The sequence below is a fragment of the Polyergus mexicanus genome, unplaced genomic scaffold (genome assembly GCF_030449975.1).
Source record: "Polyergus mexicanus isolate NDT 795.1 unplaced genomic scaffold, iyPolMexi1.0 SCAF_18, whole genome shotgun sequence".
NCBI lineage: Eukaryota > Metazoa > Arthropoda > Insecta > Hymenoptera > Formicidae > Polyergus > Polyergus mexicanus.
Window position 1 is genome coordinate 2,310,511 of NW_027223338.1, and position 15,392 is coordinate 2,325,902.

General features: G+C 31.2%; 1 protein-coding gene and 1 non-coding gene across 3 annotated transcripts in view; one reads left to right on the forward strand and one right to left on the reverse strand.

Moving 5' to 3' along the window:
• Vha100-2 (V-type ATPase subunit a family protein Vha100-2) overlaps positions 1 to 15,392 on the forward strand; it is a 38,714-nt gene that overhangs the window by 7,617 nt on the left and 15,705 nt on the right. Inside the window, exon 1 of one of the 2 annotated variants that reach the window (XM_070310862.1) lies at positions 9,908 to 10,049. The exons of the other annotated variant lie outside the window; for it this stretch is intronic. The gene's annotated coding sequence lies outside the window, so the exon portion shown is untranslated. Of the gene's footprint in view, positions 1 to 9,907; positions 10,050 to 15,392 lie in introns of those variants that run through there. 2 annotated transcript variants of the gene reach the window in all.
• Positions 605 to 731, reverse strand: LOC138941424 (U4atac minor spliceosomal RNA). Its single transcript, XR_011448167.1, has one exon. It is a non-coding gene; the product is annotated as a U4atac minor spliceosomal RNA (small nuclear RNA).

Sequence of the window (15,392 nt, forward strand, 5' to 3'; positions counted from 1 at the left end):
AGCAGTGGTATCAACGCAGAGTACTGGAAAGCTCTCGATGTCAGCTACAAGAATACTAAATAAAAAATGGGGGTTTCCATTTAAGATTTTAGAGTTGACCTTCACATGACCTTCAAATGATTTTCCAAGGTCATATCATTGTCACCATCTTATGGCCTCCTTGAAGCCACACAACTTTTGTTTGAAACATTTTTCTCTTCCGGGCTTGCTTTTTGAGATATTCGACTGGATGGATTAAAATGGGCCACCCAGTATATATATATATATATATATATATATATATATATATATATATATATATATATACACACTGAAATTTGTAAATATATATACATGAAAAGCTGTGATAAAAATCACACATATTGAAATTGTAATATTAAGATTTTATTGATTAAATTAATAAGGTTAATAAAATTGAAATAATTAGTTAATTATTAAGATATAGTATAATAACATATATTAAGAATAAATAAAGTAATAATATATAAAATAATAAAATTAAGTAAACATTAAGTATATATTTATTATATATTATATCTATGTACAATTTTTGTATGCAAATGTGTATGTTATGTGATTAGAAGCCCCTTATAAAGTAAAGAGGCTTTCCAAAAATTGCATCTCGTGATTTTAAACACGGATGCAGTCATATAGTTTTAATAATGGGTTTCAGCAACAGTATTCTCACTAAACGATCATTGAACACTTTGCTCCCCAAAGACAAGGACGGTCTCGTGTTAGTACCTCGGCCTTATATATGCTCGTCGTGATATTCTGTTCACGAGAAAATCGATAATGTTGCCATCTTTTGGCAGACGCGGCAATTTGAGGAATGTATAGGATGGTTTTAAAATACTCATTTACAATTATTGCTTTACTACTTATTGATGTATACATAAAAAAAATATTGTAATCTAATTACATGGAGATTTTTGTTATTTTTACTTTTAATGACAAATCAAGTATTTTAAAGTAAAATCTAAAATATTTTATATATACGTTATTATTAGGAGGGGGAATGAAAAAACGAGCAATATATCTATTTTGAAGATAATGTAAATGATAAATAAATTATTTACCGCGTATCGCGTTGTTCCGTCCGTCGACCGCTGCTTTTTCAGAATTCCTTTTCTTCTCTTCTTTATCTTTTTCTGTTTCCTCGTTCTGTTTCACTCACACTCACTCACGAAAACATGATCATGATTCGTCGTATACGCAACAATCGCGATACACTTTACATGGCATTCCGGATCGTGAAACAATCATACCCGAAATACACATTTTGTTATATCATAAGAGAGAGCAACACGAAAAGTACGATTCGCTAGACATTTACATCAGATAAAAATCATACGCTACTCGTGTCAACAATACTATCTCTAATGTTGATACATGTACGTATAGTGTACGCAAAATACATGAATCGTAAGATCGAAAGATTAAAGTAATAAAAAGTTATGATATAGCAATTGTTTAATTAATTTATGCTCGCATTTTAGGAAAATTTAGAGCATCGCGAACAAAAGGATTGTTACGAAACGATAATTTATAATCTTTATCGGTATTGCTTTGATTTTTTATTTGCAATAATGAATGATTGTGCTTCGATAAAGATTTATTGCTGACATGTATAATAGTTTCATGTCGTTTAGCAAAAGTCAATTAATTGTTAATTATAATAATTATAACGAATTTTCTTTCATAGCGATTTTATCACGATCGCGTTTAGGAAAAGAATACCACATACACTTTACTGTTAAAATGTCGTCATGCGAATGATAATAAGACCGCTATACACCATCAAGATCAAACGATGTGTTATTGTTAATTCGTCGCCGCAATATTTTACATATTATATAACATATATGTAGGGGAAAGTTGGGTAAAACCGGATAGGCGAATCAAACCGGGTACCCCTGTTTTTTCGTAATAAGTGCCGCTATTAATGGCTAACTTGTGTTATTAGTTGTAGATTGGCGCCATCATTATTTTAAAACAGATCGTACCCTTGTGCATACGGTATTTCTTTTTTAATAGAAGTTCAAAGTTTTTAGCCCCAAAAAGGTCGATATCGAGGTAAGAATCGAGTCGTCGTGGCACTTTTTCTATATAGAGCATCTGTTTCGATAAATGCAGCATTCGATTCTGTATATATTGGAGGAAGTGTTTATTACTTTCCTTGTGTTGGGGCAAAACCGGATACTTACACATCTCATATGATGAAAAGAGGAAGAACTGTTATTTTGACTTTGTGTCCCTACAAAAAGCAGTTGGAAACGGAAACTAACGCTCAGATAAAGAAACCACTAAAAAAAAAGCTTTTTAAGATCCCTAAAGTTAAAAAGTTAAATGAGAAAGTCCTGTAGCAATGTCGGACAAGAGGATATCATTATTTATGGTTTTTGTCAATAGAATACATCTTTATATTGTATTTTGATTAAAATAAATCTAGATTTTATAAGTACACGGTGTCTTGCATATTTTCAAATGGGTACCCGGTTTGACCCTACCAGGACAAAACCGGGTACTTTGACTTCTCCACAAAATCTTGTTATTCTTGGTAACCAAAAATTTTTTTTTCGACAACAAGCCTTATTTTCTCATAGGTTAAGATATTTTCTCTAAATTTTCTTTGCATCTATAATTTTTTGAGGTCTATACTTTGCAAATTAACATTAATTTCTTTAAAAGAAAAAAAGCATATCAAGCTGCTATTTGTCCAGAGATATAATAAAAATCGTGCATTCATCAAATGAATTTTTGCCACGATGCTTGCATCAAATTGGTAATGATAAGCAAATTAAAAACATATTAGTAACAACAAGTCTTATCGTCATTGCTAACCCCCCGTCGATTACGTGACTTCCCGTAAGAATAGGTTCTCAACTAGAATAGCATATATTAAATTCTACGTCTCTCTAAATTGACTATGATTAAAGATCATTTCACTATTTTAGTTGTTATTCTAAATAAATATGAATTTTGAGAGCAATAATTATGATATATATATATATATATATATATATATATATATACACAATATATATACATTGTATGGTATATATATATATATATATATTGTGTATATATATATAACAATATAAATAAAGGGCAATACGAACCACGCGCGCAGTACTTGGGACGCAAAAAATTTTTTAAAGATAATTCAAAATATTAGCGTACGTTTCGGTCCCATTCTTTGGGCCATCTTCAGCGCATTACAAGCAACTTACAAAAATAAATACAATAATTCCATAAATAAATAAAATGTTAGGCGGTCATACAAATAAAATTAGTGGAAATAAATAAATATAAATAAGTAAGTGATCTCTCATATCAGTATAAAATTCGGCTTTACTTCCGTTGTAATATACACATCTTTAAAAGATTACGCTTCACAGTTAGAAGGCCGGGAAGTAAGACAAGATTTTGTGAAAAGTAAATACTAACAAGTATATGTACAATACAAAAATATCACGTAGGGATGTATATAGATATACATACACTTGTTAGTATTTACTTTTGTTTTTTCGGGACTTCGGTTCTCGATGTCTCATCTTAATTCTTACATACACGTCATTGTTTTTCGACGTGTCTTCGAGACTAATTTATCGTGACATATATTGTACATTGTGAATTACATATGGCCGGACATATGGAGCTTTCCGCTTTCATTGTAAGTGATCTTGTTTGTTATTTATTAATGTCTCTCTAGTCAATTTGTTTTTGACTCCATCTTTACCTTTCTAGGCATCACAAAATCTTGTCTTATTTCCCGGCCTTCTAACTATGGAGCATAACTTTTTAAAGATGTGTATATTACAATGGAAGTAAAGCCGAATTTTATACTGACATGAGAGATCACTTACTTATTTATATTTATTTATTTAGTATTAATTAACAAAATAATTGCTTTTAAGAAAATTATTTACAATGTATTTTTTTAAACAATTATGTTTTTTTTTGCACTAATTGATTTGTTTCATTATTCTGTACATAAAAGTATTACAGTAAGATTATCGAAGACTAAATATTTTACGAGATATTTAATTTTTTATATCAAAATATGTCAGATTAAAATATAAAATAACTCAAAAAGTACTTAATGAAAAAATACTTTAATATAATGTTTTGGAAAGCTCTTGAGATAAGCTACAAGAATATGTAATGAAAAATAGGGGGTTCCATTTAAAAAACGGAAGTTGACCTTCAAATGTCCTTGAAAATGACCTTCAATGTCAAATTCAAGGTCACTATTAGATAGCCCCCTTTGTTCCCTACAACTTTTATCCGAGGCGTTTTCCTTCAAACGTTGATCCTGAAAAGTTATAAGGGTGGAACTTTTAAAATGGGACACCCTGTATATATGGTATACTTGTGACAATTGTGCATTTAGAGAGAAGAAGAATTCGATGGAACATCTCGCACCACTATTTATCTGCCGAGCGTCGTCATACGAATGATAACAGGGCCGAATACGTAAACAATAGCGTATTATATGCCACAAAAACCGAGCTCTGTGTTATTATCAATTCATCGTTGATCTTTGTAACATATAGCACGCTAAAGTTTATGATGTTCGGCCGTTATCATTTATATCGGAAAATAACTTAATATTATTGATATGATTAATGAGTAATTAACTTTTATAAATACAATAATATGTAACTATGTATATCGCGACGATAGATCTCGAGGCGCGTATTTCGCGTGATTTATTCATTTAATCAAGTAAGAATCGAAGTAACAGAAATCAAAATTATAAATTATTGTTTCATTGCTATCTTTACGCGAACAGTAATTATTTCTCTATCTATGCTTAGAGTCAAATATATTTCGCTCAATGCTTTATCGTTTTTTTTTATATTTTGACGATCTAAATATAATTTGGATTGAGAACGCACAGTAAAACAATCGAATCGCAAGAACAAATAATTAGTATAACAAAAGGCTCCGTGATACATTAATCATCTAATAAATAATTAATCTATATAATCTATAATTTAAGATATCTGTACAATATTTAATATTCCGCGTATATGGTATATAGGAGGAAGTAGGATAAAACCGGGTACCTTTTTAGATTTGTCTTCCAACAAAAAATCTGAGAGTTAAAAAAAATTTTGTCGACCGTTAGTAGTCTTCAATGAACCTTAAACTATGAGAGAATAAGGCTAATAACTGAAAAAAAAATTTTTGATTACCAAGAATAACAAGATTTTGTAGACAAGTCAAAGTATCCGGTTTTGACCGGTAAGATGATTTGAAAATATGCAAAACATTGTGTAATTACAAAATCTAGATTTACTTTAATCAAAACACTATATAAAGATATATTCTATTGACAAAAATCAAAAATAAAGATATCCTCTTGTTCGACATTGCTGCAGAACTTTCTCATTTAACTTTTTAACTTTAGGGATCTTAAAAAGCTTTTTTTTTAGTGGTTTCTTTATCTGAGCGTTAGTTTCCGTTTCCAACTGCTTTTTGTAGGGACACAAAGTCAAAATAACAGTTCTTCCTCTTTTCATCATATGAGATGTGTAAGTATCCGGTTTTGCCCCAACACAAGGAAAGTAATAAATACTTCTTTCAATATATACAGAATCGAATGCTGCATTTACCGAAACAGATGCTCTATATAGAAAAAGTGCACGACGACTCGATTCTTGCCTCGATATCGACCTTTTTTAGGCTAAAAACTTTGAACTTCTATTAAAAAAGAAATATCGTGTGCACAAAGGCACGGTTTGTTTTAAAATAATGATGGCGCCAATCTACAACTAATAATACAAGTTAGCCATAAATAGCAGCACTTATCATAAAAAAACAGAGATACTCGGTTTGATCCGCCTACCCGGTTTTACCCAATTTTTCTCTCTCTCTCTCTCTCTCTCTCTCTATATATATATATATATATATATATATATATATATATATAATTTAAAAACTAGTAGAAGATACATATTATAATTAATAAATTCTACAAAATGTAATCTAAAGAAAATAAATAAAGAATCTAAGAAAAATTAATGAAAAATTAAACGAATAAATAATAGTATGTCTTTTTTATACGTGATTATCAGATTGGAATTTATAGGCTATCATTGTATCGAAGAAGCTAACGTGAGATAAGATTATCTGCAGTTTTTATAATGTCATTAAATATTATATATTACGATATATGTATGTATACACTTGTCGTTTTCGCGAGACATGATTGATTATTTCCGTCAGAGATAATGAATAGTCACGCGCATCGTTGCAGTTTTAACCCATTTTCCGGACAAAATTTTATCACACATCTTATGATTTCGAAATTAAATAATCTCTTTAATATTTCAAAAGTAAAACGCGCAATAATTTAGATCACATTACAAGATCAATAAAAGTTAATTATTTTAATATATAATTTTAATAATTTTAAAGACTTCTTTAAAATGTACAAGCAATTACGGCTTGACAAAAAAGATTTGTTATACATATTTTAAATTATGGCCTTTAATCGCCGAGACTGATGATGAATGAATGCTCATATCAATCGATTATTTCATGAAAGAGCGAAAAGCTGTTGAAACTATCAACCATCACGTGATTTCAATCTATGCATATGAGCATAACGTCACGTGTGCTCTCCCCGGGTGAACCACGCTTTGCGTTTGTAATGTAATAATACTTCAATTTTATCGTTTCGCATAATGAAAGATGTAACTGGAGATACGGCAATTTGCGTAATAGTTGACCGTTAGCTCGGAGGCCACTGTGACGACCTAGAAATCATAGAAGAGTAAATACCGATCTTACGAGGAGATATCGCCTCTATTATCGTAATCATTGGATATCTGGCGCAAGATTTGATAAACTATCTTAGAAAGTAACAATGATTTTTCGTCATTGTTTCGTTGATAACGTCTCTTTCATCGATAGCAAGATTAAACTTGTTATAGAATTTTAGTACAAGATCATTTTATTTTTTCGTATGTTTGAAAATAGTTTAATTATGACCAATTAAAGAAGTGATTGAATTGCGTGTAGGAAAACGCAAATATATAATAGATTTTATTTTTCAATGCATTTGCAGCCAATTTTTTATTTAATAGAGCCTTGACTTTGATAGTGAAAGAATATTGTGTTTTTTTAACACAAAAAATATGTTTCTTTTCAGCAAATGCGTCTATTATACTAAGTATCGATATCTTTGCAAATTTTTCGAATTGTCTCTATATTGCGTAATTATGCATCATTGCAATGTAATATTCTTTTTGAATATCAGAAACAAGCTCGCGGTGTCTTTTAAGGTGTCGTTAAGGATTACACAGAACATTACAATTACATTGCAGCAATATTACAATCTTGCAAGTTGCAATGAAATATTGTTGAGACATTATTAGAATATGGAATTGTAATATTTTATGAGAATGTTACAGCAACATTTCAAAAACATTACAAAAGACAGTTTTTGATAATCGCTACTTCGTTCGTTTATCACTATGCGGCGCGCGTTGCGTTATCTATCCCGTATTTAAGTTTTAATCACGATGGTTATTCTAAAGCTTGCAAAAAGCGGTTAGTAATATTAAAGGTATAATAACTATTTTTATCAGTTTAATTTATCTGATACAGTCCCAACACAGAGAATTCAGATATTGAACTGATTGTTCAATAATCGGATACATAAATATCCGAAAAAGTTAAAATTATTCGTTAATTGTCTACTTAAGATGTAAAATAGAATCTAATATCTATATAAGTAAAATTTTAACTTTTATGAAAAAATTAAATTATTTAATCATTACCATTTTCTTAAGCTTGTAAATTATTTATAAATAGCGATGTTAACTAGATAACAGGAAATTGTTAAATAGTTTCCATTCCTATATAAAACCAAAAATTTGATAATAATTTTTTAATATGCACGATATTTCAGATTTTAATAGATAAACTTCGAGAATATATAAAGACATCCAAGAGAGAAAAAACTCGTAATTGCGTAAATTCACAATCTTTTTTTCTTATTTCTCTTGGACGTCTTTATATATTTTCAAAGTTTATCTATCAAATTTAAAGCGTTCTGCATATTTGTAGCAACGCATTTCAATATTACAAATACATTGGACCGTAATATTACTGTAATATTACATTGTAATATTTCTAAGGGCGGACATTTCAACTTTGCCGCAGACTTGCAGTAACATTGTAGAAACATTTCGCAATTTCCATACAATATTACAATGTTTCAATGCAAGGTCTATGCAACATTTCTGCAATCTTTCGGTGCTGTATGGGTAGTCTGCGAGAACAATTTTTACGCCCCTATATGGATGTAAGAATGTGTTGTAGAAAAACGGGATGAAAAAAAATTGCCGGTTTGATGACAACATATAATATATAAAATATTATATAAAATATAAAGTGTATATAAAATGTATATAAACATTTTTATTTTTCTATCTCCTATTCAATATTTTTACGCCTTTAAAATTTTACGCTTGTGTACGGGCACGCATTCTACGCTCATTAGAACCGGCCCTATCTACGATTGTATAAATTATAGTATCGTACGAGCGGTAGACCTAATAATCAGGAGATAACGAATATTTATACAAAGTATGCTTTACAAAGGTAATGTGCGACAACTGCGACTTATTATCATTCGCCTTATCATTTTCAAAAGTACCTTGAGCTACAGCGATGCAAAGCAATGTAACTGAGAAACTTGCTAAAATATTGTCACCTATTTATTCTAAGGGAAGATCTATGCGGCTGAAAAGGATCGCAATCAGTACTTTAAGTTTCCGTTCTGCGAAACATAATTGTTTTGATGAAAGGGTCTTTTGTGGGCCGTCAGCGATTTAGCTCGCATTGCCCTACCTATATTCGTATTCTGTTTATCGCATTTTAATTTTTCAAAAGCGAAATAATTTAATATTTAATTATTTAAATATTTAATTTTAATAAAAATGTTCTTTTTCATGTTTTAAAGAAAATACTTTCATTGCATATATAAAAAAATCTTTTACATTAAATTTTTATAATTGTTAGATTATTTAACATTTTTTCGTATATTTCATTTTGAATATATATAATGTAATGGCAGGAAAAATCTGGTATTGTGTTTTATCGCAAGATACACGGCCTAAGATTGTGATTTATCGAACTCGTTGCATCCCATGCAATTACTCGTGTTAACCAATATTGGCTTTTTGTTGCATTGTTTTGCGTTTTTCTTATTTCTTGTACCAAGATTTAATCCGGAATTATGCATACTTCTTCATTTATGATCTGCGTTAAGTCTGAAATAGCCGCGGCTATAAAAATGCAACAGCTGTTAACCGTATTCTCCAGAGGTGAATACATCGTCGGTGATTATTGTAAAGTAAAAATGAGATTCATACGCGTAACGATAAATGTTTCAAATCTGTTCTTAACATAAGATTTCACGGGCGCGTCTCTTCCATGCCCTCTTTCCCTTTTCCATTTAAGCGGCGTTTACAATAGAGATTTTAAGCCCTAAGCCTTAAGAAATTGACCAATCACAGTCAAGTATGAGAAGAATACTCGACTGTGATTGGTCAATTTCTTAGAGCTTAAAATCTCTATTGTAGACGCCGCATAATTTTGATTTTCATTGAAATTATCATTGAGTCGATCTTTCCAGCGAGATCAATTTGTATGATAGTGCTGGTCAAAAGTATCGTAACAATACAACCGTTCTATACAATCGCGCGACGATAATAATCAGATGTACGCATGTGAAACGCGGTGTTACACACAAAATCACCGATAGAAAAGAGACAGCACTCTGTCACAATTCGCTCTTATCTTGCTAACAGAAGATCGTCACGAGTTCTGATTCCCTCTCCTTACCACACCCACCTCCACCTTTCTTGCATCGTGAAGGTGGGATTTATTCGTTGTGTCGGATCTAGTCAAATCAGTCGCGAGTATATTGCACCTACGTGACAAACGGGACTAAAGTTTTATTGTGCGGAGCACTCGGTTGCACGTATCAATAATTTATATGAGACGATTTATCGATTGTCTACAAGGTTTGTTCTTTTTTTCTTATTATGTTTACGAAAAAAGATATTTTTTTCTCCCGAGAGTAAGATCTCCCTAAAGCTAGCGCCAGACTATGCGCGTATTCGCGATTCGTTTACAATTCGTGAATAGTGGATGATTCGTCAAATTCAACCAATCAGATTTCTTTATATCGTTCACGAATCACGAATTGCGACTACGCGCATAGTCTGGCGCTAGCTTAATGATCGCGCGAGCAACGTATCCGGAAATATGTGTGTTCATCGATCGCGAGGATCGTAAAGACGTCTGATTAATTATACGCGCAATAGCGGAATTGTACAAAGACTATCTTCCTATTTTTATATAAAATAAGAAAATCAAGTTAGAGTTAATACGTAGTACTTAGGGGAGCAAAATATTATATATATATATATTTTTTTAATACGGAGAAGTATTTTTTTAATATAAGAAAAACTCAAGAGTAATATAATTAAACGTTTCGGTTCCTTCTTTCGTTCATTTTTAACGACAATAACAAGTTATGCAAATAAAATCGGTCAAAGATAAAACCAAGAGACCTTACATTCAATCTTAAATGTTGTCACATATGGAATTTTGTTGCATTGTTTATTTTAAACAATTTTTTTACGCTTATAGTCCAAATTAAATGTGCGATTAAAAAGTAGTATCATTTAAGTTCATAGTAGGAGATCGAGATAAATAACAATTTCATGTAATATAGAACGGACGACATAACGTTTCGTTAAAAAAATTATATAAATTGAATAAATTATAAAGAAAACTCACCGGATAATTCTGGAAAGCGCACAAATACATATAAAGAAGTCAAACAAGTGAAAAAATATTATAAGAGATTAGATGTTCCAATAATGACATGATTCAGCAGAATATATTTATCTCCGAGCACGGAATAAATAATAGATTTGGAAGGAGACATAATGGTTATACAACAAAATATTATAAAGTATAGTACATTTTTAATTAAAAAAAAAATTAATTATATAATTAAATATATATGATACAAATTTTTGGTATCACTCTGCAAAATGAGACTATTTTTTCATGTTTAATATATAATATTTCAGATAGAAGTCTTTTATTGAGGAAGGCCTTCCCCAATCCCTAAAACTTTCACATTATCTTAAGAGGATGTCGGATCGTTCTGTTTTACCGGCCGTAATAATTACACTTCGCAGACCGAAATTTTTTTATTGGTTACATGAAATGAGAAATCCTTTTCCACGATTTAAGTACACACGTAAACAAAGATGAGACTTTGCGAGTTTATGTTAAAAACGAAGAAAAGCTAAAAGATTACAGTTTTTTTACCGGCTTCTTGCGTCAGGTCGTAACAATATTTGCTAAAAGTTTTGCAGTTTGTATATACAAAATAAGATAGGTCTCCACTCGGAAATGCATGAAAGAATATATAAGCGAATATTTAGAAACGTGTTTAGTGTGTGCAAAACTTTGCACACAGTAATCTTTTTTACTAAGCTTCTAAACACGTTTCTAAATGTTCACTTATATATTCTTTCAAGCATTTCCGAGCGGAGACCTATCTTATTTTATACATACAAACTGCAAAACTTTTATATTAAGCATATATACAGGGTGTCCCATTTTAAAAGTTCCACCCTTATAACTTTTCAGGATCAACGTTTGAAGGAAAACGCCTCCGATAAAAGTTGTAGGGAACAAAGGAGGCTATCTAATAGTGACCTTGGATTTGACATTGAAGGTCATTCTCAAGGTCATTTGAAGGTCAACTTCCGTTTTTTAAATGAAATCCCCTATTTTTCATCACATATTCTTGTAGCTTATCTCGAGAGCTTTCCAAAACACTATAATAAAGTATTGTTTCATTAAGTACTTTTTGAGTTATTTTATATTTTAATCTGACATATTTTGATATAAAAAATAAAATATTTCGTAAAATATTCAGTTTTCGATAATCTTACCGTAATACTTTTATGTACAGAATAATGAAACAAATCAATTAGTGCCAAAAAAACAAAACAAATAATTGTTTAAAAAAATACATTGTAAATAATTTTCTTAAAAACAATTACTTTTTATACTAATGTAATGAAAAATAGGGGATTCCATTTAAAAAATGGAAGTTGACCTCCAAATGATCTCGAAAATAATCTTTAATGTCAAATCCAAGGTCACTATTAGATAGCCCCCTTTGTTTCCTACAACTTCTATCCGAGTCGTTTTCCTTCAAACGTTGATCCTGAAAAGTTATAAGGGTGGAACTTTTAAAATGGGACACTCTGTATAATTATTATGGTCGATAAAACAGGACGGTCCGGCATCCTTTTAATTAAGATCATATGATTCATAGATAATTTATAATCAGCAATATTGTAAATGTTGTAACACATTTTTTCCAATATAAAATTTTATTTGTATATCGTATATCACAGAGCTATCATTTGTCTTTTTTTCTTTCTTTCTATCTTTGTTCTTTGAGAGAACCGTCTGTTTATACTATGTATTATTGTTATATTCATTGTTCTCCTTAGCAATTGACTAAAATGAATAATCTGCAAATCTGCGCAACACAAGAATCGTTGTTCGTAATTAACATACTCATTTGCGTCGCCTTGTTTGCGCTCGCGGCATTTGACGCAATTATTGACAACGTTGAAAAAAATCTTAATTAGTTGTCTGCGAAAGGCGACTAATGAACCGAACGATGTGCGCATTTGTGTTTGGAGATACGTTCGAACATATCTTCAAAGATATCTCACAAAGAGATAGTGTTTCCGCTCACCATATTTCAGCGATGTTCGTCGATTTATATATTTTTCAGTCACGCAAAATTTTCTTTGCTTTGCAAACTGTAAAAATTCATTTGATATTTTCACATCGTTGAATAGGCTTTAAACATTCCGTTTGATAAAGATAATCACCGGCTCTTAAATTGTGTGGAATTTTGAAAGAAATACTTCTTTTTCTATAATTTTAGAAAACCATCCGTTTCAATCGTGTGTGAATGCTATTACGCAATATATAATTAACCTAAAAATCACGTCTTTTGACACGTTATAACTTTCTAGAGAAATATTCGAATATTTTGCTTTATCTTCGCACTTTCGAATGATTAATATTGAACTATATTTTAGCCTGAAGTAAGAAATAAAACATGCTACATTTTCTCCCTTTTTCATCAAAAATTAAAGAGAAGAACGACTTAAAAAGAATGACCGTTGTTTCCACGACTGTATTCAACTGTAACTACGTACAGTGAGTTTATGCAAACAAATACGTAAGTAAAAATATGAAAAACTTTTCGCGGATAATATCTTCCGCGTATTATCTTTTGTGCAGATTTTTAATCTTCGGGCTTCCTGTAGAAAGAAACGATTATATCTCTGGCGCGTGATATTGATATTGGCCGCGCGCTATACGTTGACAGCAATACCTGGCTGAATTGATTCTGAACGAGCATCTAACGCTCGGATACGTATATATATGTATATGTACAATGAGCAAGCTCATTGTGAGCGTTCTTCTCTCTCGTCGCTCTCCTTGTTTATAGCTGGTTGGCCCGGATTTCTGTTGTTCCACAACGTTGAATCGTAAGCAACGGCGAAGTTGTAGGTCCATATGGTACGGGGACGTGCGCCAGTCGCTCGATACGATTGTGCCCGTACGAAACCGCTCTCGTAATATTGTTATATAATTTTTTTTTTTTCTTTCCAGAGAATAGTAAAGTTTAATTGTCGCCGGTAGTCGCTCGTATGAACGTGATTTGGCAGATGTGTGTGCTATCGGTAGTGTGAATTAATATTTTCATCCACTGGCGTCTGCCCGTGTTACGTCTGTAACCTGTGCGTGATAATACGTGATTCGATAAATTTGTCATTTTATAAGATAATTGGACTCTGCTTCGGGAATAATATTCAGGTTTGATAGCCCAAATTGTCTGGCAAATAAAAACAATCGCCTTGTAGGATTTTGTGGAACGACATGGGCTGTGATTAGGGTTACCAAATTTAAAAATCCCGAATGGAGGACACGAAGCACTTTTACAAAGACAGAGAGAGAGAGAGAGAGAGAGGGGGGGGGGAAGGACATGGAATGAACAGATAGATGAAAATGAATAAATATTGCAGTCCTAATTATATATTTATTATATATATATATATATATATATATATATATATATATATATATATATATATTAGTATATTTTAAATTATATCTCTTATATATACTGTATTATATCTATCGTCTAGGTAGGAAGCAGGGAGGTCTCTAGTATCTTCTCAAATAGCACCGCTTGACGAAAAAAGGGGAAAAAAACAAAAAAAAAAAAATTGCTGAAATTGGAGGAGAAATAGCGTCCTCTGGAGGACAGAAAAAATTTGACAAAATTGGAGGACTGTCCTCCCAATTGGGAGGACGTCTGGCAATCCTAGCTCATATATGAAGCGCATTTCAACGATTATTTTGACTTTTATTAATTCTGGACTTACGTTATTTTTAAAGCTGATCGATTCAACGATCAATTTTCGGATTCAATTTAAATAATAGCCTTGAATTTAGAGATCTCAATCTAGATTAAATTATGATAAGATGATAAATTGATATACGTACAACGTCAATCTTTATTACGTAGTACGTGTAACGCCTCGCGGCATGCTATTTGCAGTGCAAACGTTATATGTAAATATGTATATTATGAATCATTCGGAGATCTTATATATCGTAGAATCATTAGAGTGACATTTAGAAATGCTGTCTTCAGTTATGAGATAATTTCGGTAACCCATAATTGAATAATAATGTACATCGATTTTAGTAATCAACGGATGAAAATATTTCATCATTGAAAAAAGATATATATATATATTCAACATATTTGGCACTTTATATTTTTTTATTTCTGCTGTTCACGAGAAATTAATTTTTGTATATCAAAGGAAAGAAGTTTGCTTTGCTAGACTCTTCCTTATAAAACACTTGGACAAATAATCAGAGAATGTATAATTCACAATACAACTCAACTGTTTTCTTTTTTTTATTGCTTACGTATGACACAATTCATACGGCTGTCATATCGAAATGATATCATTTGTTATATTACTCTCGCTCGTTACTTGTTGCCTTTGTCCGATTGTTATCATCGTTACTTTTTTAGAGTAACACTTGTCGACATCCCGCGAACTGTAATCTCACACAGTTAATAGCCAGCCATAACGGCGCACACGTAGAGAACTTGTTCCGAGTTTATTAAGGTTACAACCTAATCAGCAACATAAGTGATTGCCCCCTTCTTTTCCTCCTCTCTTTTTCCATCTCTCTCATTATCGTGTTTTCTTTTCTTTTATAAT